This window comes from Ranitomeya imitator, chromosome 1 (genome assembly GCF_032444005.1).
Source record: "Ranitomeya imitator isolate aRanImi1 chromosome 1, aRanImi1.pri, whole genome shotgun sequence".
NCBI lineage: Eukaryota > Metazoa > Chordata > Amphibia > Anura > Dendrobatidae > Ranitomeya > Ranitomeya imitator.
Genome location: NC_091282.1, coordinates 1,219,085,467 through 1,219,107,606, shown reverse-complemented (window position 1 = coordinate 1,219,107,606; position 22,140 = coordinate 1,219,085,467).

Sequence of the window (22,140 nt, the reverse complement as noted above, 5' to 3'; positions counted from 1 at the left end):
GTATTGTTCATATTCGCTTTCAATAAAAATCTATTTAATAAAAAAAAAAAAAAAATAGGCCTGACTTGCCCCAGAGAAATACCCCAAAGGAAAAGGCAGCCCCCCACATATAATGACTGTGAGTAAGACGAAAAGACAAAACGCAGGGACGAAATAGATTCAGCAAAGTGGGGCCCGATAATCCTAGACAGAGCGAGGATAGTAAAGCGAACCCTGCAGTCTACAAAAAACCCTAAAGCAAAAACCACGCAAAGGGGGCAAAAAAGACCCACCGTGCCGAACTAACGGCACGGCGGTACACCCTTTGCTTCCTAGAGCCACCAGCAAAACAAAAGACAAGCTGGACAAAAAAAAAAGCAACAAAACAGCAAAAAAAACACATAGCTATACAGAGCAGCAGGTCACAGGAACAATCAGGAGAAGCTCAGATCCAACACTGGAACATTGACAAGGAGCAGGGATAGCAGCATCAGGCGGAGTTAAGTAACGAAGCAGTTACCGAGCTCACCAGAACACCTGAGGAAGGAAGCTCAGAAGCTGCAGTACCACTTGTGACCACAGGAGTGAATTCAGCCACAGAATTCACAACAGGTGGACACACAGGGACAGAATGGTGGACACACAGTGGGACAGAATGCTGGACACAGTGGGGCAGAATGCTGGACACACAGTGGGGCAGAATGGTGGACACACAGTGGGACAGAATGCTGGACACACAGTGGGGCAGAATGCTGGACACACAGTGGGGCAGAATGCTGGACACAGTGGGGCAGAATGCTGGACACACAGTGGGGCAGAATGTTGGAGACAGTGGGGCAGAATGCTGGAGACAGTGGGGCAGAATGCTGGACACAGTGACAGGGGCAGAAATGCTGGACACAGTGGGGCAGAATGCTGGACACAGTGACAGGGGCAGAATGCTGGACACAAGGGCAGAATGCGAGACACAGTGGGGCAGAATGCTGGACACAGTGGGGCAGAATGCTGGACACAGTGGGGCAGAATGCTGGACACAGTGGGGCAGAATGTTGGAGACAGTGGGGCAGAATGCTGGAGACAGTGGGGCAGAATGCTGGACACAGTGGGGCAGAAATGCTGGACACAGTGGGACAGAATGGTGGACACACAGGGGCAGAAATGCTGGACACACAGTGGGACAGAATGCTGGACACACAGTGGGGCAGAATGCTGGACACAGTGGGGCAGAATGGTGGACACACAGGGGCAGAAATGCTGGACACAGTGGGGCAGAATGCTGGACACAGTGGGGGCAGAATGCTGGACACAGTGGGGACAGAATGGTGGACACACAGGGGCAGAAATGCTGGACACAGTGGGGCAGAATGCTGGACACAGTGGGGCAGTATGCTGGACACACAGTGGGGCAGAATGCTGGACACAGTGGGGCAGAAATGCTGGACACAGTGACAGGGGCAGAATGCTGGACACAGTGACAGGGGCAGAATGCTGGACACAGGGGCAGACTGTGAGACCCAGGGGCAGAATGCTGGACATTGGGGCAGAATGCGAGACACGGGGCAGAATGGAGATACGGGGCATGATTGGAGACACGGGGCAGGATGAAAGACATGGGGGCATGACTGGAGACAGATGGGGCAGGATTGGAGACAGATGGCGCAGAATGGAGACACAGGGGGCATGATTGGAGACAAGTGTCAGGATTTCAGACATGGGGGCATGGTTGGAGACATAGGGGGCAGAATGGAGACATGGGGCATGATTGGAGACACTGGGGGCAGAATTGGAGACAGATCGTGCAGGATCATGGGGCAGGAAGGATATGATGGAGACAGATGGGGCAGGATGGAGAGATCACATGGGGCGATCATATGGGGCAGGATGGGGAGATCATATGGGGCAGAATGGATACTCATGAGGGCAGGATGGGAGAACATCTGGCTGACGCCAGGAATGAGACACACGGGGCCAGGCTGGGGGATATTATTAATACCATAGGGGCTAATTTAGGGATATTATTACTGCAGTGATGTATTTATTTTATTTTTTGAGTATACTGTTTTAAATGGGGGGCGATCCTGTTACTCTATAGAGTGATACTATGTCGCCTTCTTCATGTGGTGTAATGTAGAAGTTGTGAAAAATTAAGTAATGTGTTCTGCAAGCGGAGCTCGAGATAACTGTGTTATTTCCTGCAGAGAGAAGTCCTGGCTGGATGAAATGATGGCGGTCTGTGCTGGATGAAAGATGAAGGACTTCACCTAGAGATGTCACTGGTGAGTCAGTTTTACCTATACACTGACACTATACACTGTATACTGTATACAGAGCTCCTGTGTATAATTTCACTAGTGATCACTATATTATCTGTACACAGACACTGCATACTAAGTACAGATCTCCTGTGTATAATGGCACTTATGGTGATAGTATGGTGCTTTTTTAAAATTACTGATCAGAATTGTAGTATTCAGTCACTATGTGGTGGTAATATGTGGTCTGGACATGGTGTTGTGGTATTTGTTCCTTGTATGTGATATTATTCGATCACTGTGGTGGTAATATGTGGTCTGGTCATGGTGTTGTGGTATTTGTTCCTTGTATGTGATATTATTCGATCACTGTGGTGGTAATATGTCATCTGGTCCTGATGTTGTGGTATTTGTTCCTTCTATGTGATATTATTGGTCATTTTAAAAATTGAAAAATAAATAAAAATATACCTAAATTGTATTGCATATTTTAACAAATATTTAATAGGTTACAGCAGTGTAGGGCCCGGCCAAAAGTGTCTACCGTGTTATGGTGGCGGCTTAAAAAATCTTTTGGCCAAAACAAAAGCTGCCAGCTATATGTGTGATCTGGTGATGGGAACTGTTAATGTGTGATTGGTGAGAAGTGGAGTTTTTCCAAGAGAGAGCAGTGGGACTGTGGACAGTTCGAGGGGTGGAGCCTGGAGGCGGGGCTGGGGTGGAGCCTGGGCGGAGTCTCAAGGGGGCCCCGAAAATTTTGCCAGTATGGGGCCCCGAAATTTCTAGTGGCAGCCCTGCTCCCATGGCAAACGTCTGTAAGACGACAGACCTAAACTTATAGATATTGTTAACCCTAAAGGTATCCTCCTTTACTTCCTCTTCTTCCCCCAGGACCACCACCACCACCACCTGCTCACCCACACTATTTAAAGTGTGCTCTGGCATGTAGATGACAGTAATAGGGATGCTGACGATGGTATCATCACGGCTAACCATCTTAGTAGCCATTAAGAAAATATACAGAAGGGTGCAGAGGTCCTTCATCTGTATCCACTACGCAAGTGTGAATTGCACAATGTCTGTAATGCGTTGTGCCAGGCTATGAAATATGTCATCCTGCACCAGGTCTCGGTGCTGCTGCCAGAGTCGCTGCAACATGTGCAGAGTTTAAATCCGTGGTGTGGTTCTATCGCATATCAACTGGTTAACCGGTTGTCCAAAAGATCTCTATACCAACTGATGTGGAATGGTGGAAGTCAGCACGACAGTGGTTTCTGCAGCAGCACATCCAGGCTGGGATAGTGGTGGAGGAATTGCTGTCCATCAGGTTGAGGATGCGAGCCATACAAGGCACGTGTGTAAGGTTGGCCCGGTGTTTGCACTGTTATCGCACACTCTTTCCTGGCTCCAGGTGGAGTGTAGACAGCCATTGCTCAAACTCGGCATGGATAACTGTCCACAACTGTTGATCTGTATGACTGCAATCTCCAAGGCATATTAATGTAAACACGGTCTGATTACGGTGAGCCCTGGCTGCGCAGTACAGAGGTGGGGGAGGGATTCTCTCTGCAGTGTTGGAATGTGTGTTTAATTAAGACAGAGGTTGAGGGCACAGGTGGAGGCCCTAGAGGAGGTGGAGGAGGCAGCATCACTGCAGGAACTGTTACATACAGAGGTTTGTTCTGCAAGCCCTGAGGATTTCAAGACTAGGTGTCTAGTGACACCTTGGTGTCTACTGCTTTAATTATCCATCCCCTGGTGTGTACTAGATTAATTCTCCATCCCAAGCTCTTCAGTAGTTAAGTCCTCCAACCTCTGTTCTCTATTAGTTTAGTACTCCATGTTCTGGTATGAATTTGTTTAGATCTGCAATCATAGTATCAGGATCCTGTCAGCATCGGCGCACTACCACGGCTAAACAGAGTGACTCACCCACACTTAGGGAGAGCCCGGGGTCTGATACCGCAGGGAAAGCACAGGCAGACGGGACCTGAGCAGCGTGCTGAGGATGGCAGAAAACAGAAGGACCTGCGATCATGTGACCATAGGAGGCGGGGCTTAGTGTCCTGCTGCTGGAGATGAGAGCAGGATTCTACTGGGACCCTAAAGTAGCGGAGAGGGGAACTCATGGCAGACAGGCGGGGGTCATACACGGCGGTACAGGAGGGGCGATCAAAGAATAGTCAGAACGTAAGCAAGGAATCATACACGGAGATAGCAGCGCAGTACAGGAGGGACAAACAGAACTCTAAACGGGGACAGAACCAGATCAGAACCAGACAAGCATAAAGTGGCACAGGCACAAAGCACAGACACAAGCACAACAGGGTCACACACACTCGGCCAAGGGTCAGAGTATAAGCGACGAGGAATGAACCCACAATGAGGCTATAAGAAGCCTCCCAGAATTCCATAGTGAGGCCGTCCAGATTAACCTCTGAACTACCTAATCCCACAAACTAAGCAGATCATGACAGTACCCCCCTCTCAATGGGGGACCTCCGGACCCCCAGGTTTCCCGGGATGCCGGGCATGGAATGCACGAACCAGGCGGTCAGCGTGTACCGATCTGGCTGGTACCCATGATCGATCTTCCGGACCATACCCCCTCGAATGTACCAAGTACTGCAAAGACCCCCGAACCCACCTGGAATCCACAATATGTTGTACCTCAAACTTCATATGTCCTTCAATCAAGATAGGAGGAGCAGCTTCAGTATCCTCCCTCACCGCCCCCAAGGGTTTAAGTAAAGACCTATGAAAGACATTATGGAGTTTTAAGGAGGGAGGAAGATGGAGGCGAAAAGTTACCAGGTTCACTACTTCGATGACCTCATAGGGGCCAATAAATTTAGGCCTCAGTTTGGTAGGGGGCAGTCGAAGATCTATATTTCGTGTGGACAGCCACACTTTATCACCACAAAGCAGTGTCTGAGCAGCGTCTCTTTTCCTATCCGCAAAATGTTTCTATGTCTCCTGAGCCTTAGAAATGTTTAAATGAACCTTAGTCCAAAGGTCCTTGAGACGATTGACCCCGTCCTCTGCCCCTGGACAACCAGAATCTATTTGAGAAAATTCGCCAAAATGAGGGTTCATCCCATAATTAATAAAAAATGGTGACCTATCGGTAGATTGGTTTACCCTGTTGTTGAAGGCGAATTCTGCTAATGATAAGGCATCAGACCAGTCCCTTTGCAGGGTAGAAGTCAGGGAATGAAGAATTTGTTCAAGCGACTGGTTGGTGCGTTCAGTTTGTCCGTTGGTTTCTGGATAATACGCTGAGGAAAAAGACAGTGATATCCCCAATTTTTTGCAGATGGCCCGCCAGAATTTAGACACAAACTGAGTCCCTCTATCTGACACAATATTAGTGGGGACCCCGTGTAAGCATACCAACTGGGACAGGAAATATCTAGAGAGCGTCTCTGCTGAAGGTAAACTTGTCATGTGTACAAAATGTGCCAACATAGAAAACCTATCCACCACTACCAAAATAACCGTATTACCACGGGAAGATGGAAGATTGGTGATGAAGTCCATGGACAAGTGAGTCCATGGCCTTCCTGGGACTGGCAAAGGCACCAATTCCCCGGCCGGCAACTCGAGCTCTTAGAACAGGCGCATATCCCACATACTGGAACATGTTTCTTGACATCTGAAGCCATTAAAGGCCACCAAAAGACCCTTGCCACTGCTTCCCGTGTGGCGGCCATACCATGGTGTGCACTCAACTTTGAATCATGGAACTCCCACAGGAGTTTGTTGCGCAAATGCTGCGAGACAAATAATTTGTCTACAGGTTTGGAGCTTGTGTAAAGGGACAAATTAAGAAAGATTCTCCATTTTGTGCTTTTCAACTCCATTTTGCTGTTATAATATAAATTTTGTTACTAGGCTAAAGTTTACAGCTGTTATGAGACCTCGATTGTTGCAATCTGGCAGGACATGAGACTGAGGGTGTATTGTTCTACGAGACTTTGACGTACAGACTGTTCCTGCATTATTATAGGTTAAGAACTGTGAGCGTGTTCTTATGCTGATTGGTTGAAGTATAATTGTTATGACTATGAAAAGTCATACACAATAAACGGGGGCCCAGAGATCTGCTTGATCCCCCCCAAACAGAGACACACGTCTCCGTCTGGTCATTTTCAGTTGCCGGCAATGCCCTGTAGATTAATTTGGAAATCACTGAGTTAACCGTGAAGGATCACTTTAGATCCTCCCTCAACACTTGGAGCCAAAGATTGAGCCCCCACAATCTCTTGCTCCAATTCCGACGACACTTCGGCAACCACAAGACTGGGTTGAAGAATGGGGGACCACAGATCGGGGGCCGAAAGGTAATGGAAAACTGAAATCTGGAAAAAAAAAGTGATTAGCGAGCTTACCTGGGAGTCAGTCTTTTAGCAGATTTGATGTACTCTAAATTTTTATGTTCAGTGATAACCGTAATAGGATGAGCCGCCCCCTGCAAAAAGTGCCTCCATTCTTCGAACGCCAATTTAATGGCCAGAAGCCTCTGTTGCCTACGTCATAATTTTTATCTGCCAGAGAAAATTTCTTAGAAAAATAGGCACAGGGCCTGAGATTAGTCAGAGAAACTGGTCCTTGCGACAAAACTGCCCCCACCCCCACCTCGGAAGCATCCACCTCAACCACGAATGGTTTGGAAGGGTCCGGTTGGACCAGGATAGGAGCAGATGAAAAACAGTTTTTTAGTATTAGAAAGGATTGTTTAGCTAACGAGGACCAGTTTTTGACATCTGCCCCTTTACAAGTGAGGTCCGTGAGAGGCTTAGTCACCTGTGAAAAACCTTTAATAAACTTGCGATAATAATTTGAGAATCCCAAGAAGCAGTGGAGTCCCCTAAGGTCCCGGGGCTGGACCCACTCCACAATAGCTTGCACTTTCTTGGGATCCATGGGAAACCCCTGAGGTGAAATTATCAGACCTAGAAATGACAATTCCTGAACAAAAAATGAACATTTCTCGAGTTTGACGAACAATTGATTTTCTCTGAGCCTCTGAAGCACTGTTTTAACTTGCAACAAATGGGAAACTCTGTCAAAAGAATATATCAGGATATCATCTAGGTATACCACTACAAAACAGCCAATGAGATCTGAAAATACCACATTGATAACATTTTGAAACACTGACTAAAGTCACCAATGACCTGCTAACTGCCAAATGAAAGCAACGTGAGTTTGTCTTCCTCCTTCCCCTGGACCTTGCATCCGTCTTTGACACACTGGACCATTTCCTCTTACTACAGACTTTCTGATCTGTTGATATTACAGACTTGGCCCTTTTTTGGATCTCCTTGTACCTAACAGACAGGACATTCAGTGTCTCTCACTCACACACCTCCACCTCATCTCGCCCCCTATGTGTCGGTGTCCACCAAGGTTCAGTTGTTTCAGTTGTAGGACCGGGAACTATGCTTAGTGGGCGCATGTGCGCACTCCCTCCCTCTTAAAAGGACCCGCCTGGAACAACCAACCTATAGCTGGGCGACACCTTCTATTTAAGGCTTCTCCTCCAATATAGAGGTGCCTGAGTTACATTGATGGTTTGCCTCGCATGCTTGCTAGTTGTCAGGTTCCCCTGGTCCACCTGTCTGCTTGTCTACTCTGACCCCATCTGCTTTTACCTGTCTGTGCCCTTCTGCCAGTCCAGCCTGCACTTGCCAGTGCTTTTCTGTTCCTCAGCCGGTCCCATCTGCACCCATGGTTCCATAGTCCCTACAGTGCCTGCCTGCATTTTTCATCCCTCCTTCAGGCTGTAGCAGCTTACCTGCTGTAGGGGTTCAGCTGCCACTTTCTGTAGGTCAGCCATGGAGTAGCACCTGGTGCCACCTCTTTGTCCCTCCTTGGTTGGCAGTTTTCACCTGCTGCCACTTGTCTGAGTAGGGATTTGGTAGGCCACATAGTTACGCCCCTTCCAAGCTTTCAAAGGCATACCTTACCTGTTACAGTCTCCATCTGCTGGGTTGGCTGTAGTGGAAGAGGTGTCGGTCCCCTCTATATTATTACTAGTCTATTGCAATTGATGCCACTTTGTTGGTGTCTGCCACTAATTTTTGTAAATGTGTAGACTCCTGGTTGGGTCTCCTTTATGCATGTTGCCTGTAGCAGTAGGCCTCCAAGACTGTCAGGCCTCCACTTCCTTGGAGTCATCTACCCTTGTTACTATCCTTAGATTTTTCTGACAATAGTAGTTTACAAAATTTATTTGATATTTTTGCCACCTTAGTGTGGCTGAGTATGAAAGCAGGTAGAGGTGTTGCATGTGGTGTCAGGGCTTCCAGCACAGGAGGCCTACACCGATTCATCACCCACCTCGTCTAAAGGTACCGTCACACTTAGCGACGCTGCAGCGATACCGACAACGATCCGGATCGCTGCAGCGTCGCTGTTTGGTCGCTGGAGAGCTGTCACACAGACAGCTCTCCAGCGACCAACGATCCCGAGGTCCCCGGTAACCAGGGTAAACATCGGGTAACTAAGTGCAGGGCCGCGCTTAGTAACCCGATGTTTACCCTGGTTACCAGCGTAAAAAAACAAACAGTACATACTTACATTCAGCTGTCTGTCCCTTGCCGTCTGGTTCCTGGACTGACTGCTGGCCGTAAAGTGAAAGCAGAGCACAGCCACAGCGGTGAGTCACCGCTGTGTGACTCACCGCTGTGCTGTGCTTTCACTTTCACTTTACGGCCAGCAGTCAGTGCAGGAAGCAGACGGCAAGGGACAGACAGCTGAATGTAAGTATGTACTGTTTGTTTTTTTACGCTGGTAACCAGGGTAAACATCGGGTTACTAAGCGCGGCCCTGCGCTTAGTTACCCAATGTTTACCCTGGTTACCAGTGAAGACATCGCTGAATCGGTGTCACACACGCCGATTCAGCGATGTCTGCGGGGAGTCCAGCGACGAAACAAAGTTCTGGACTTTCTTCCCCGACCAGCGATCTCCCAGCAGGGGCCTGATCGCTGCTGCGTGTCACACTGGACGATATCGCTAGCCAGGATGCTGCAACGTCACGGATCGCTAGCGATATCGTCTAGTGTGACGGTACCTTTAGCTTGACATTCATTGGAAAGCTGTAAATGCTGGCCCCGACCCCGATACCTCTTGTCTGGCTGATTACTGCAGTGCCGTGATACAATCTGTACTGTGGGTGAATTGAGGCCACTTTCATGGTGTCTGTCCCTCATTTGCTTTTGGTCCATTATAAGGTGTTGTGCATGCGTTTGTTTTGCCTACCATTGACTGTAATGGCGCTCTTTTATGCTTGGTGAATATTCAACGAATTAAGTGGCAAATATTGCAAATTCAGTGATCTTAATCCGAACCGAACATTGAAGTATTCGCTCATCTCTAATACTAAACCAATTTTTTGGGAGCAACAAAATATTCCTGCATACCAGTATATACATTTTTTTTTTACAGCTAAATACTATTCGTCAGTACCAGCATACAGTAACATCCTTTTAAAAGCTGGTTGCTAAATAGAATTCCTCGGCTATTATTGAAATAGCTAATATTTATCTAGGCAGTTGTGTGACTGGTGCAAAACCTGTTGAACTATGGAAATGTCACTATTTAATAGTAGTTTCCTTGAGTCTGCTGTTGGTGTGTCCCATAAAGGCGACAAAAATTTTAAAAAAATTATATTGGTTAAATAAATAGCATATCTTTATCTAGCAGTTGTGCGACTAGCGCAAATCCTGCCGAGATACGCAAACGTCACAATTTACCAGTGCCAATAATTTTCCTTACTCTGCTGTTGCCATGTGTCAGAAAGGTGATATAAAAAAATACTAATTTTCTATTGGTTAAATAAACAGTAAGCACAATACCCAAGCCCATATTCCCCTAAGGAGTGGGCAACACTTCATGTAACATTGAAAACATACTGAACCACAGCTACATGGACTGTGTTCACAGAAGTGTCTCAAAAGACCTTTGATATTGTTAAAACTAAGTTTTTATTACAAATAATTAAAAACATATACACAAATAAGAACCGTCAATAGGTACCTCAAAACAAACCGACAAAATTGGATGCGGTCAGCTAGAGACAGACATGTAATTTTCAGAGACAGGATTGAAAGGGAACATGCATGAAAATGTAGAAATACATGTATATTTAACTATGGTTCTCAGAATATACTAACAAGAATTGAAAAAGACGCATACATTTTATCTAGCAGTTGTAGAATTGGCGCAAAGCCTGCAGAGATACGCAATTGTCACAATTTACCAGTGCCAATTATTTTCCTTACTCTGCTGTTGCCGTGTGTAATTAAGCTGATATCTGGGAAAAAATTGCCACACATATTGCTAGATACAGAGAATTTGTCCATAACACTTCTGTGAGGGTATTTGTGAAAAATAAAGCCAGGCAATAATTTATACATAACGCATTCAATATCAGAAAGGGTGATATTAAGGAACAGGGACGTGGTGGTGCCCGCCAAGACCGTGTGACAGATCAGAAGGTGACTGTAACTCGTTCTAACTTCCTGTTGACAAGCAGCACCACGAAGGCTTCAACACAGTCCTGTCTCAGTAGCCAAGAGGGTGGGACTCTGAATCCACAACCCGCTTCTCCTTCCTCCCCCATCAAGAGTCCCAGGAGACCTATGACCCCAACGCTGGCCACTCTGAGGAACTGTTTAGGTTCCCTTGTAATTTGCCAGGCCTCTCAACGTGTGCCATTAAAGAGGGCCATGAAGAGGTGGAGTGCAATGATGTCCAAACATTTGAGCACCCATGGCCAGGAGAAAGGGGAAGGTCAATTAATGTCTGAAAAGATTGAGGATAATGATGACGCACAGTTGCCATCAGGACAGCCTAAAATAGCAACTCAGAAGGAGGATCAGATTGAGGAATTGGAAGACATAGGAGTATAATACAGCCTGTGAAGCTGTATTTTACTCCTATGGGGGCTGCATTATAATTATGTGGGGATGCATTATGCTCCTATGGGGAGCATTATATTATATGGAGGACTATGTTGTGCATTATACTTTATGGAAGACTATAGTGTGCATTATATTATATGGAGGACTATAGGGAGTGCATTATACTATATGGAAGACTATGGTGTGCATTATACTATATGGAGGACTATGAGGTGCATTATACCATATAGAGCACTATGAGGAGTGTATGATACTATATGGAGGACTATGGGAAGTGTATTAAACTATATGAAGGACTATGAGGTACATGATACCGTATAGAGCACTATGAGAAGTGTATTCTAATATATGGAGGACAATGGGATGTATATTACTATATGGAGGACTATGGGGTGTATTATACTAGTTGGAGGACTATAGGGCCCATTATACTTAACAAGCAAAATGCTGCCTATTCATCAAAGGATTGGATTGTTTATGTTTGAACAGAAATCATTGTTCTCAGCAGCACATCATCTGGTGAAAAACTTCAGACATGCTGCTAATAATATGATCCTGTATGTGGACAGATTGATTGAGTGATGGTTCTGTCCCCATCGTTCTTCCTCAGCCGCTGTAAAGAGGCCAGGAAACAAGAGCCACTGACTTCCATATCATTGATCACATTAATTAACGGCCTGAACTCAGCGCATGTAAATACAACCGACATGTTTCTGTGTGATGGTTCAGTGTGTCAGCAAATGGGGCCCTTGTGATGGGGTGAGATGCTATGTGGGTATCATTTCTGTGTATATTTATATTTTACTGATTATCATGGTGTTCTCTTGTAGGATGAGTTGTTATTTGCCATCTGATATTCTCCCCACAGTTCTGTATTGTTATCTCTCCACAGGGTCAGTGAATAATGTTGTTTGCTAATATACTAATGACATGTTGACCTAGCTTGCTGAAACAATGAGCCCCTGAGACCTTCCCCCTCCTGGCCTGTGAATGAGGGGGGACACTTGTAAATTTCAGTGAGGTGATCAGAGAGATCAGTCTTGTGTGGAACCTGGATGTGAAGAGCATATCAGAGAGAAAGAAGGGAATATGGACTGTTCTCCTCTGTGCTGGATTGTTGGACTTTTATTCTGCAACTGAACTGCATTCGTGTTCTGGAATATTTAATCCTTTGTGTGATGGATCGTATATGGACCTTTCGTGTTTTGCCTAAATAAAGGTCTTGGAATTGTTCACTATTCTCTTGCTCTGTTGATACCGGAGAAGGAACCCGTGACAACTGGTGGCAGCAGTGGGATCAACAGAGCATAACCTAATGGAGAACCACACACAGAGCGAGTACAGAAATTGGACTGTATCCAGTTTACAGGAGAGAGCCAGAGACCTGGGCCTGAACTACTAGGGACTGACTAAAGAGGCCTTGATTGACCTACTGGTGGGTGCCACCTCCTCCCATATGTCTGAAGGACGAGCACTGGAGACGAGGACCCCCACCCCAAAAAGCCAGTGGGTGGTGTGGTACAAAGAAGAGATGGCGGTTCTGGGCCCAAGCATCTCTCAGGAGTACAAGGAGGAGGCTGCCCGCCGGGCACAGCGGAGACAAGAAGCAATGGAGCTTGAAAGAGGGAGTAACGCAATGTGGACTTCCTGCAGATATCCTCCTTGGAAATGACATTGGGGAGTTGCAAAGTCATTTTGTGGAAGCAGAAGGTCCATGGGTCTCTCCTTCTTCTGAAAGAACAATTGGAGGAAGATATCGCAGATACCATACCGCCCATCATTCCTTACGTTCTAGAGTTCAGAGACTGTCTCGCCCAGCTAGCTACCTTGGCTAATGAACATCAGCGAACGACCCAGTCCAGTCAAAAAGCCTGGTATGACCATAAAGCCAGGATCCGGGTGTAACGGGGACTACTGTGCTGGAGTACCTCTTTCAGTACCACCCCGTGTTTCAGGAGGTCCTGCTTTGGCTGGAGTTGGAATGAAGAACGCTGGCTGGAATTGCTTGGTTACATGGGCGCATATAAAAGATCACTGCGTCTCCACGTATTTCCAGTATGACAACACTTTATTCACAGGACACAGAATATATCACACAGATACAGAGGGCAGGCCAATAGAAAAGCGGCAGGCCAGACATACATTACAATAGCCGCAGGTGGCTGGAGCCTGCCGATATTTACTGTGGGAATTACAAAGGTGGGGGAGGTCAGAAGGGGGATATCTTGTCCCCTCTGCCCAGGGGCGCAGCCTGTGGGCTGAAGCATTAGGGACATGCATCTCACATGGAACCTATTATACATACATATAACTCAACATATTCTGGGTGCTGTGGGGTTCGGTAACACCGGGAATTTATGGACAAGTGCTCATGATTAGGGTTGAGCGAAACGGATCGGTCATTTTCATAAATCGCTGACTTTTGGCAAAGTCGGGTTTCATGAAACCCGACCCGATCCCTGTGTGGGGTCGGCCACGCGGTCGGCAACCTTCGCGCCAAAGTCGCGTTTCATATGACGCGTTCAGCGCCATTTTTCAGCCAATGAAGGTGGACGCAGAGTGTGGGCAGCATGATGACATAGGTCCTGGTCCCCACCATCTTAGAGAAGGGCATGACAGTGATTGGCTTGCTTTCTGCGGTGTCACAGGGGCTATAAAGGGGCGTTCCCGCCGACCGCCATCTTACTGCTGCTGATCTGAGCATAGGGAAAGGTTGCTGCAGCTTCGTCAGAAGCAGGGATAGCGTTAGGCAGGGTCCATTAACCCCCAAACCGCTTGTGCTGTAGCGATTTCCACTGTCCAACACCACCTTTTCTTTGCAGGGACAGTGGAGGCTAGATTTTTGTTCATCAGCTCCGTAGCTTATTGGGCTGCCCTAGAAGGCTCCCTGATAGCTGCATTGCTGTGTGTACGCCGCTGTGCAAACCAACTGCTTTTTTCAAAGCACAAATCCTGTTGCTCCTTCCTTTCTGCACACTTCTCTTGTTTGTTTGTCCACACTTTTGTGTGCAGCAGTCCTTTTTATAGCTGCCTGCCATACTTTTCTGAGATTATTGTGGGGAGATAGTAATTGTAGTACGGTCCCTTTTTTTTAATATATATATATATATCTTCAAGCCACTTTCTGCCCCTGAAACTGTGTAGTGTAAAACAGTGGGCCTGTATTTTTCTGCACTGTCCCACACCTAAGAAGGGAGATTTATATTGCCAATCAGTGAATCTGCGCCAGTCCTGTCTGCGGCATCTGTCTGTCATTTTCTGCCACAGAAAATGTACTGTTCAACAGTGCGCCTGATTTATTAACTAGTCTCCCAGAATAAATAAAAAAAAGGGGTTGATTAATATTGGCAAATCTGCATCTGTGCCAGTCCTGTCTGTGACATCTGTCTGTTATTTTCTGCCACAGAAACTATACTGTAATACAGTGGGCCTGATTTATTCACTAGTCTCCCATAAAAAAAAAATAAGGGGAGATTAAAAGTGGCAAATCTGCATCTGTGCCAGTCCTGTCTGTGGCATCTGTCTGTTATTTTCTGCCACAGAAACTATAATGTAATACAGTGGGCCTGATTTATTCACTAGTCTCCCATAAAAAAGGGAGAGATTAAAATTGGCAAATCTGGATCTGTGCCAGTCCTGTCTGTGGCATCTGTCTGTCATTTTCTGCCACAGAAAATATACTGTTCAACAGTGGGCCCGATTTATTCACTAGTCTCCCAGAATAAATAAAAAAGGGGAGATTAATATTGGCACATCTGCATCTGTGCCAGTCCTGTGTGTGGCATCTGTCAGTCTTTTTCTGCCACAGAAAATATACTGTTCAACAGTGGGCCAGATTTATTCACTAGTCTCCCATATAAAAAAAGGGGGAGATTTTTATTGGTAGTGTGTGCATCTGCGTCAGTCCTGTTAGTGGCATATCTGTCTGTCACTGAAGCTGTGTACTGTTATACAGTGGGCCTGATTGTCCCTGCAGTCTCACCCACCTATAAAGGGAGATTTAAATTCACCACAAGTTTGCGTCCACCTTCTAACTGGTTTTACAGAACCAAATACTGTTTGTTTGGTGACATTTTTCAAAGAATGAGGAAGTCTGGTGGAAGAGGTTGTGGCCGTGGGCGGTCATTGCCAGCTGGTAATGATGGTAGTGGTGGTGGAGCATCAGGTGGTCGTGGGAAAAGCAATATAGCACCTAAGTCTAGAGTTGTTGAGCCAGCGTCATCGTCTGGCTACACAAGGCCTCGAACGCTCCCTTTTCTGGGAGTAGGAAAACCGCTTTTAAAGCCGGAGCAGCAGGAACAAGTTTTGGCTTTCCTTGCTGACTCTGCCTCTAGCTCTTTCGCCTCCTCTTCGGAAAGTGCAAAATGTAAAAGCAGCGCGTCGTCAGTGGATGTTCCCGGTCAGGGACAAGTTGCTTCCTTGTCTTCTTCACCCAGAACAACAGAGAAGGATGCGTCAGGCGACACAACGGGTTACTCCATGGAGCTCTTTACAAATACCGTTCCTGGGTTAGAAAGTGAAACAGTTAACAGGCCATGCCCATTACAAGATGAATCGGACATGGAGTGCACAGATGCACAGCCACAGCCAGATTATTATGCTGTTCCTTTGACTCAGATCACAACATTGCCCTCGCAGTGTACTGATCCAGAATCAGACCCTGATGAGACTATGGTGCCCCGTCACGAACACTATAGCACCAGCTTAAACGGTGACACAGAGGAAGGTGCACAGGACATAGAAGAGGAGGTCATAGATGACCCAGTTGTTGACCCCGATTGGCAGCCATTGGGGGAACAGGGTGCAGCCGGCAGTAGCTCTGAAGAGGAGGAGGAGGAGCAGGCATCAACATCGCAACAGGTTCCATCTGGCAGGCCCGTATCTGGCCAAAAACGCGTGGCAAAACCAAAACCAATTGTAGGACAGCGTGGCCATCCGGTTAAAGAAGCTCAGTCTGCAATGCCTGAAAAGGTATCCGAGAGTAGGAAGAGTGCAGTCTGGCATTTTTTTAACCAAGATACAAATGATCAGTGCAAAGTCATCTGTAAGAAATGCTCAAGGACCTTCAGCAGAGGTCAGAATGTTAAAAATCTAAATACAAGTTGCATGTGTAGACATTTAACCACCATGCACTTGCAAGCCTGGACTAACTACCAAACGCCCCTTAACGTTGTAGCACCCTCTCACAATGAAGCTAGTCAGCAACGCTACATCCCTTCCCTCACTGTAAGCCCACCGTTTACCACACCACCTGCAGCAAATGTGGAGGTTTCATCGCAAGGCCAAAGCAGTCAGGGAATCACCAGGTTCGTGGTAGGAAACACTGTATGTAGGCCAACTGCAAGAATACCATCACCAACCCTCTCTCAGTCTGCCATGTCCACCAGCACCCCCGCTAGTTCCACCATATGAAGCTTTCCAGTCCAGCTCACCCTACAAGAGACTCTCGTTAGGAAAAGGAAGTACTCATCCTCGCATCTGCATACACAGGTTTTGAACGCCCACATTGCTAGACTAATCTCGTTAGAGATGATGCCCTACCGGTTAGTTGAAAGCGAAGCTTTCAAAGCCCTGATGGCCTACGCTGTACCACGCTACGAGCTACCCAGTTGACACTTCTTTTCGAGAAAAGCCATCCCAGCCCTCCACCGGCATGTAAAAGACCTTTTTTGGAAGTGCATTTGAACAGCAAGGTGGATTGCTGTTGAGGGGAACTAGAGAAAAAAAAATCTATAAATCTTCAGCATAGCGAGTGTGAGCGAGCTGAGTGTGACCAGAGCGTAAGTGTGGACGGCGGTAAGTGTGACTTGTGATTCAGTGACTTTAGATTCAGGGAGTTTCCAAGGGAGGAATTACTGAATTGCTGTCTGTTTTGTATTAATACTTTGTATTTATTTATTTATTTTTTTTATTATTTAACTTTTCTGTCTGGTGCAATCCCCATTAGGAAATGTGCTCCACTCTTGTTAATGCCATCCAGTGCACATCTTGCCACATGTATGCAGTCCTTGAGCAGCCGATCGAGGGTGCATACTGCTGTGCGAGATGTGAGCACATTGTGCATTTGGAAACCCAGATTCTGGATCTAAATGTGCAGCTGGCAACACTGAGATCCATTGACAATATGGAGAGGAGTCTTCTGCTCACGGAGTAGACGCTCAATGGGACAGATGAGGGGGGATGGTGGGATGGAGCTGCAGGATGATGAAGTAGCAAGCTGGGTGACAGTTAGGAAGCAGGGTAGAGGGAAGAGTGCCAGGGAGGCTAGTCCTGATCTGGAACACCCCAATAAGTTTGCTAAGTTGGCAGATGAGGGGGGTGCCAGTACAGGGGTAGCACTGCTGCAGCCAGGCATGTCCTCTGAAAGCCGGAGGAGTGACTGCTCCAGTAAGGAGGGAAATAGGAGAGCAGGGCAGGCCAGACAGGTGCTGGTAGTGGGGGACCCAATTATTAGGGGAACAGATAGGGCAATCTGTCACAAAGACAGGGATCGTCGAGCGGTGTGCTGCCTACCTGGCGCTCGAGTCCGACACATCGCTGATCGGGTGGACAGATTATTGGGAGGGGCTGGTGAGGACCCAGCGGTCATGGTGCACATAGGCACAAATGACAAAGTTAGAGGTAGGTGGAAGGTCCTTAAAGATGATTTCAGGGAATTAGGCTGCAAGCTGAAAGCAAGGACCTCCAACGTGGTATTCTCCGAAATACTGCCTGTACCACGTGCCACGCCAGAGAGGCAACGGGAGATTAGGGAGGTTAATAAGTGGCTCAAGAATTGGTGTAGGAAGGAGGGGTTTGGGTTCCTGCAGAACTGGGCCGACTTCTCAGTTGGCTACAGGCTCTACGCTAGGGACGGGCTGCACCTCAATGGGGAGGGTGCAGCTGTGCTGGGGGAGAGAATGGCTAGAAGGTTGGAGGAGTGTTTAAACTAGGAATCGGGGGGGAGGGTATTCAATTTATAGGAGGGGAAGATAGTGCAGACAGAGACCTGGGCACAAATAAGGAAGTTGGGGGTGGCGGTGGCATGGGGGGTGGGGTTAGAACAGTTAATAATTTAAGAAAGAGTAGAGGTACAGAGAGGAACATCAAGTGCATGTATACTCATGCCAGAAGTCTCGCCAACAAAATGGACGAATTAGAACTAATGTTGTTGGAGCATAATTATGACATGGTGGGGATATCTGAAACGTGGCTGGATGAGAGCCATGACTGGGCTGTTAACTTGCAGGGCTATAGCCTGTTCAGAAATGACCGTACAGATAAGCGAGGGGGTGGGGTGTGTCTATATGTAAAATCATCCTTAAAACCCATCCTGCGTGATACAATAGGTGAATCTAATGAAAATGTAGAATCCCTGTGGGTGAAGATAAGGGGAGGGGGAAAAAATAATAAATTACTGATAGGGGTTTGTTATAAATCTCCAAAAATAATGGAAGCAATGGAGAATATCCTCGTAAAGCAAATAGATGAAGCTGCGACTCAAGGAGAAGTCATTATTATGGGGGACTTCAACTACCCTGAAATAGATTGGGGAACAGAAACCTGCAGTTCCAGCAAAGGTAATCGGTGTCTGACAACTATGAGAGACAATTACCTCTGACAACTGGTTCAGGACCCAACAAGAAGGGGGGCACTGCTAGACCTAATATTAACCAACAGGCCAGACCGCATAGCAAATGTAAGGGTTGGGGGTCACTTGGGAAATAGCGATCACAAAATAAAAAGTTTTCATGTATCCTTTAAAAAGATGTGTAATAGAGGGGTTACAAGGACACTAAACTTCAGGAGGGCAAATTTCCAAGTAATGAGAGAGGATCTTGGTGCAATTAAATGGGACGATATCCTGAGACACAAAAATACACAAAGAAAATGGGAGACATTTATTAGCATCCTGGATAGGACCTGTGCACAGTATATACCGTATGGGAATAAACATACTAGAAATAGGAGGAAACCAATATGGCTAAATAGAGCTGTAAGGGGCGCAATAAGGGACAAAAAGAAAGCATTTAGAGAATTAAAGGCAGTAGTTAGTGATGAGGCATTAAATACAGAAAATTAAATAAATTATGTAAAATGCAAATCAAGACAGCAAAGATTGAGACAGAGAAACTCATTGCCAGAGAGTAAAAATAATCCCAAAATATTCTTTAACTACATAAATAGTAAGAAACTAAAAAATGATAGTGTTGGCCCCCTTAAAAATAGTCTGGGTGAAATGGTGGATGAGGATGAGGAAAACCAATATGCTAAATGACTTTTTTTCATCAGTATTTACACAAGAAAATCCCATGGCGACAAAATGACTAGTGATAAAAATTCCCCATTAAATGTCACCTGCTTAACCCAGCAGGAAGTGCGGCAGAGTCTAAAAATCACTAAAATTGACAAATCTCCGGGCCCGGATGGGATCCACCCTCGAGTACTGCAGGAATTAAGTACAGTCATTGATAGACAATTATTTTTAATCTTTAAAGACTCCATAATAACAGGGTCTGTGCGACAGGACTGGCGTATAGCAAATGTGGTGCCAATATTCAAAAAGGGAACAAAAACTGAACTCGGAAATTATAGGCCAGTAAGCTTAACCTCTACTGTGGGTAAAATCCTGGAGGGCATTCTAAGGGACGCTATACTGGAGTATCTGAAGAGGAATAACCTCAAGACCCAGTATCAGCACGGGTTTACTAGGGACTAGTGTTGAGCGATACCGTCCGATACTTGAAAGTATCGGTATCGGATAGTATCGGCCGATACCCGAAAAATATCGGATATCGCCGATACCGATATCCGATACCAATACAAGTCAATGGGACATCAAGTATCGGAAGGTATTCTCATGGTTCCCAGGGTCTGAAGGAGAGGAAACTCTCCTTCAGGCCCTGGGATCCATAGGGATGTGTAAAATAAAGAATATAAATAAAAAATATTGATATATTTACCTCTCCGGCGGCCCCTGAACTCAGCGCGGGTAACCGGCAGGCTTCTTTGTTCAAAATCAGCGCTTTTAGGACCTGAGAATCACGTCCCGGCTTCTGATTGGTCGCGGGCCGCCCATGTGACCGTCACGCGACCAATCACAAGCCGTGACATCATTCGCAGGTCCTTAACGCGCTCATTTTTTAAAAATGAGCGCGGTAATGACTTTTAAAGACGTAGCGGCTTGTGATTGGTCACGGCCACGCGACCAATCACAAGCCGCGACGTCACCGCAAGCTATTAACGCGCTCATTTTTAAAAATGAGCGCGTTAATGACTTTCAAAGACGTAGCGGTTTGTGATTGGTCGCGTGGCCGCGACCAATCACAAGCCGCTACGTCTTTGAAAGCCATTAACGCACTCATTTTTTAAAATGAGCGCGTTAATAGCTTGCGGTGACGTCGCGGCTTGTGATTGGTCGCGTGGCCGCGACCAATCACAAGCCGCTACGTCTTTGAAAGCCATTAACGCGCTCATTTTTAAAAATGAGCGCGTTAATAGCTTGCGGTGACGTCGCGGCTGGTGATTGGTCGCGGCCACGCGACCAATCACAAGCCGCTACGTCTTTGAAAGTCATTAACGCGCTCATTTTTAAAAATGAGCGCGTTAATAGCTTGCGGTGACGTCGCGGCTTGTGATTGGTCGCGTGGCCGCGACCAATCACAAGCCGCTACGTCTTTGAAAGCCATTAACGCGCTCATTTTTAAAAATGAGCGCGTTAATAGCTTGCGGTGACGTCGCGGCTTGTGATTGGTCGCGGCCACGCGACCAATCACAAGCCGCTACGTCTTTGAAAGTCATTAACGCGCTCATTTTTAAAAATGAGCGCGTTAATAGCTTGCGGTGATGTCGCGGCTTGTGATTGGTCGCGTGGCCGCGACCAATCACAAGCCGCTACGTCTTTGAAAGTCATTAACGCGCTCATTTTTAAAAATGAGCGCGTTAATAGCTTGCGGTGACGTCGCGGCTTATGATTGGTCACGGCCACGCGACCAATCACAAGCCGCTACGTCTTTGAAAGCCATTAACGCGCTCATTTTTAAAAAATGAGCGCGTTAAGGACCTGCGAATGACGTCGCGGCTTTGGATTGGTCGCGTGGCGGTCACATGGGCGGCCCGCGACCAATCAGAAGCCGGGACGTGATTCTCAGGTCCTAAAAGCGCTGATTTTGAACAACGAAGCCTGCCGGTTACCCGCGCTGAGTCCAGGGGCCGCCGGAGAGGTAAACATATCAATATTTTTATTTTAATTCTTTATTTTACACATCTCTTTGTATCCGATACCGATACCCGATACCACAAAAGTATCGGATCTCGGTATCGGAATTCCGATACCGCAAGTATCGGCCGATACCCGATACTTGCGGTATCGGAATGCTCAACACTACTAGGGACCATTCATGTCAGACTAATCTGATCAGTTTCTATGAAGAGGTAAGTTCCGGACTGGACCAAGGGAACCCAGTAGATGTAGGGTATATGGACTTTTCAAAAGCTTTTGATACGGTGCCACACAAAAGGTTGATACATAAAATGAGAATAATGGGGATAGGGGAAAATACAGGTCCTTCTCAAAAAATTAGCATATAGTGTTAAATTTCATTATTTACCATAATGTAATGATTACAATTAAACTTTAACATAGTAACATAGTTAGTAAGGCCGAAAAAAGACATTTGTCCATCCAGTTCAGCCTATATTCCATCATAATAAATAAATACCCAGATCTACGTCCTTCTACAGAACCTAATAATTGTATGATACAATATTGTTCTGCTCCAGGAAGACATCCAGGCCTCTCTTGAACCCCTCGACTGAGTTCGCCATCACCACCTCCTCAGGCAAGCAATTCCAGATTCTCACTGCCCTAACAGTAAAGAATCCTCTTCTATGTTGGTGGAAAAACCTTCTCTCCTCCAGACGCAAAGAATGCCCCCTTGTGCCCGTCACCTTCCTTGGTATAAACAGATCCTCAGCGAGATATTTGTATTGTCCCCT